Here is a 4,988-nt window from a genome sequence, read left to right as displayed (position 1 = left end):
CCATTTTAACTCTCACAGTGATGAAATTCTTTCTAATCAGTTAACCAGCCTTGTAGAATCTTTAACACACACACATACACACACAGATACAACTATATCTATGTCTATATTTCCCTCTGGAAGAGCCTTTCCACCACCATAGGTAATTACTAAAGAGGTTGGACTACCCTGCCCCTGGTTCTGTGCACTGGTGGTTTAGAACTTGGTGTCCGGAAGGAGTCATAGTGATGTATTCTTTTTCCTTCCCTGTCCTGATATAAACACTTCTTCCTGGTTCTTCCTGTGAGAGGAGGTGTTCAATAAGGTACCACTCCCCCTTTTCAAGATGTTGACTCAGGATCTTCTTCTTGGTAATCCAACCTAGGACAGCACCCCGCTTAGCTAACATTCTTGAATTGGTATGAACTAAAAGCAACAGTACCTATTAAACAAAACTTCCATCTAGACGGGATTTGACTTTCTGGATTCCCATCATCTTACGCTCCACGCTCATTTCTACTATGTGGACTTTGTTCACGGTAGTGCTGGGAATTGAGATGAGGGCCTCATGTATGCTAGGCTATGGCTGAACCACTGAACTAATCCCTAGTTCACTGTATTGTAGACTTGTGTGTGTATGTGTGCATGTGCGTGTGTGTTCATGTGTGTGAGAGTGAGCACATACATTCTGTGACCTCTGTGGACATCAGAGGACAACCACAATTTCAGCTGTCAGTCCTCATGTTCTACCTTGTTTGAGACAGGGTCTCTTGTTTGCCAGGAAAGTTATTTCCAAAGCTTTCTAGAGATTCTCCTGTTCTTACCCCCAGCTCACTGTAAGAGCACTGGGATTGCAGATGCCTGTGGATGCTAAGAATCCAAACTCAGGTCTTCACACTTACACTCTATCCAATGAGCCATTCTTCTAGCCTTGTTGTGGATTTCCTTCCTTCCTTCCTTCCTTCCTTCCTTCCTTCCTTCCTTCCTTCCTCCCTCCCTCCCTCCTTCCTTCCCTTCCTCTTTTCTTTTCTTTTCTTTTCTTTTCTTTTCTTTTCTTTTCTTTTCTTTTCTTTTCTTTTCTGAGGCTGAGTCTCAATGCATAGCCCTGACTGGCCTTAAATTCACCATGTAAACTGGGTTGGCCCTGAACCTTTAAGAGATCTGCCTTCTCATTAGTGGAATTAAAGGAGCAAGCCACCATGTCTAATCTCCCACAGTGGATTTTCAGTGGCAAAATTTTAGTTCCCAAGTTTTTTCCCTTCTACTTCAAAAGTCAGTGTGTCATTTGTCTCAGCCATTTGCAGAGGCAAATTCTGAGAATGACAATTTAAACAATAGTTTAATTATACCAGGCATTAATCAGTCATAATTGGCAAAGGAAATATGCTGCAGAAAACTCATACAATCTAAGACCAAACATGAATAATGTTCCCATAATTTGCTACTTTGTGTTAGCCACAGCATCATTAGAGGAAGTGATTTAGACTTCACCAAATTATCTAAAATATCAGAAATAACTACCTCATTGATAATTGTACTATGATGTGTGAAAACATATACAATAAAACATTTAGGCGATTTGGCTAGAACACATTTCACAACTTGTTCTTCCATGAAAACATCTTTGACTGGCAGTTGAAATCTCAGTATTTGCATCAATGGTGTGGAAAAGCAAATCAATGTACTTCCAGACTCTGAAATTATTTGTGGTTTCTTTTCCTTTGCTGCTATAATTGCTCTTAGGTAAATGGGTTGAATAGTTCATTAATTGCTGTCTCATTGTTATGTCAAAAATACCTGAAAGAAGCAACTTAAGGGAGGAAGAGCTTACTTTGGCTCCCAGTTTGAGGGCACAGTCCTGATGGGGGATTCCCCTCTGTATGCTGTGAATATGTTTTACTACCATTGGTTAATAAAGAAGCTGTTTGCCGGGCGATGGTGGCGCACGCCTTTAATCCCAGCACTCGGGAGGCAGAGGCAGGTGGATCTCTGTGAGTTCGAGACCAGCCTGGTCTACAAGAACTAGTTCTAGGACAGGCTCCAAAGCCACAGAGAAACCCTGTCTCGAAAAACCAAAAAAAAAAAAAAGAAGCTGTTTCAGCCAATGGCTTAGCAGAGCAAAACCAGGCAGGAAATCGGAAGAGAGAGAGAGAGAGAGAGAGAAAGAGATTGAGAAAAAGAGAAGACAGAGTCAGAGATAGGCCATGTGGCTGCTGAAAGAGACAGACACCTTCCTTTATTGTTAAGCCACAGCCTCGTGGCAATATACAGATTAATAGAAATGGTAAATTTAAGAAGTAATGATTAAGATGCTAGATACCTGAGTCATTAGCAAAGCAGTGCCACAATTAATATAGTTTCTGTGTGATTATTCGGGTCTGAGCAGCCAGGAAATGAACAAGCAGTCTCCGCTTACACAGTCCATCACGGTGGAGGAAGCGTGACAACAGGCAGGAGTATGAGGCAGCTGGTCACGCTGCATCTTCAACTAGCAAGCAGAAAAAGCTAGCTCAGCTAGCTTCCTCCTTACCCCTTTTGGTGCAGTCTGGGACCACACTCCACAGAATGACACCATCCACATTAGGGTGGGTCTTCCTTCCTCAGTTACACCTCTCTAGAAACACTCCCCCTCACCCAACACACGTGTCTCCTAGGTGATTCCAAATCCAGTCAAGTTGACAAAGAAAATGAACCATTACAGATGGTTTGCTGTTTCCAGAAGAAAACAGTAATAAAAGCAGAAGCAGAAATGCACATAGAATTCGCTGAACTTTGTTACATCATTTTATAACTGTCTGTCTGTCTGTCTGTCTGTCTACCTACCTATCTTTGCTGTGAAAACATGCCACAACAATGCTGATGATTTTGAGATGCACAATTTCTTTCGAGCATCTCCAGCTGTTCTCTAAATGCCAGTTAATTAAACTCAGACTGTGCCACATCTCTCCTGTCTTTAAACCTGCCCGAACCCAGTTTTGATAAGACATAGTTGAACCCTAAGCAAGCCATGAGTTTCCAGATATAATTCTGCATGAAAATTGTACTTTAGGAAGATCTGCCACCGTAGGTCTAAATGCCACTCTCCTCCATAGGATTTATCATACTCAAGTACCTGAGAACTCCTAACACAATATTTTACAACCAGCTCTTCCCAAGAACCTTGGGGAGAAAAAAGAAAGAAGATGCACAAAATCGGGACAAGCAGAGGAAAGCACAACATGAATAAATTATTTGTTACCCTGGTAAGGATTGAAATCATCTCTCACAGTGTGGTGCTTTGAATGAGAAATGTCCCCCAGAGGCTCAGGAACTTGAACACCTGGTCCCAGGTTGGTGGTACTGTTTGGGGAGGAAACACAGCCTTGCTGGAGGAAGTATGTCCTTGGCTGTGGCCTTTCAGAGACTGTAGCCTTGCCTCACTTCCAGTTAGCTCTCTCTGCTTTGTGTTTGTAGTTGAAGATATGATCTCTCAGCTGCCTGCTCCTGCTGCCTTGCCTGCTACTTGCTGCAATGCCTCCCTAGAACCATGGCTCTCCATTTAAAGCCATAAACCAATTAAACTCTGTCTTTTGTAAGTTGCCTTGTTCTTGATTTTGTTTTTTGGTTTTGTTTTTCAAGACAGGGTTTCTCTGTGTAGCTTTGGGAACTGTCCTGTCCTGGAGCTCTGTAGACCAGGCTGGCCTTGAACTCAAAGAGATTCATTTGCTTCTGCCTACCAAGTACACTGTCACTGCTCAGCTTGGTCTTGATATTTTATTATAGCAACAGGGTGTGGTTCTGAGATACCTTTCTGCAAGGGGAGCGGTTACTATGAGGCTTCTCTTTGCTTTCTGTTAGTGATCTCATGAATAAATAAACCCTCCCTGCCCAGCACTGATACCTCTGATGTACTCTGATTTAGCACGTGCCTTTAATTCTCTCTTAAACCTCAGATTTGCTGAAGTCAAGAATCCAGGTAGAGATTAAATAATTATCTCAAAACAATAGGCTTGGAAGTCAGTGAAACAACAACAAAAAACAAAACAAAAAGAGATGTGGTCCTGGAAGATAGGCAAATGATGACCCATTAGTGGGTGAGATATGGAAAGGAGTACTCTATAGCTGGTGTGATGATTAATTCATTGTTTAATTAGATATCTGTAGGTGCCCCTTCATGGAAATGCAAACCTGTGTCGAGGATGTATCTGGGCAAAACTGCAGAGTAGCAAAGACAGCCGGCCATGGCACATCTTCCTGTCTCTTCAGCAAGTTTCTTCCTTGTCTGAGTCTACATCCTTGATGGGGAGGCCATTTTCTTCCCACTTTCTTCTTCATAGATATTTCAATGCTCTGAACTGTGTCCTATCTCCCCGGTCTCCTGGCCTTCATTGTATAGAGGCTGATTTCTTGGATAATGTAAATCATTCTATTGTGTTAATAAAGGCTGATACCGACCAGTGGGATGACTTAATGGGTAATAGCACTTGTCACCAAGTCTAAGAACCCAGGTTCCGTCCCTAGAATCTATCTGGAAGGAGAGATCCACTTCCTAGAAGTTGTCCTCTAATGTCCACATTGTAATGAGTGCTGATAACACTTGGGATGTAGCTCCGTTGGTGGAGTCCTTGCTTGGCTTTCCTCAAGCCTTAGGCTGAGTCCCTAGCACTGTATAAAAGGGTATCGTGGAACACGCCTATAATATCAGTCTTTGGGAGGAGGGTCAAGAACCCAAGTTATCCCCAATTCCCCAGCATGTTGGAGACAAGCATAAGCTACAAAGACCTTGTCTTTAAAACAATAAAAAAAAAAGTTGACGACTGGGGAACCATTTCCTAAATATAACACATGGATATTATGTAGGTTTACTGAAGATAATTTTGACCAGAGTTCAAAACCTGTGACTGTGGTCTTAAATGGAAGTCTTAGGGCTTTTGGTAGAGTTTTTGAGACAATAGACTTGCGAGTCTATTCCATTCATCTGAACCACTACTGGCTAGGCTACTTGATACAGGCCTTGACGTACATTTGAA

The sequence above is a fragment of the Microtus pennsylvanicus genome, chromosome 4 (genome assembly GCF_037038515.1).
Source record: "Microtus pennsylvanicus isolate mMicPen1 chromosome 4, mMicPen1.hap1, whole genome shotgun sequence".
NCBI classification, from domain to species: domain Eukaryota; kingdom Metazoa; phylum Chordata; class Mammalia; order Rodentia; family Cricetidae; genus Microtus; species Microtus pennsylvanicus.
Note: the sequence above shows the minus strand (reverse complement) of the source record.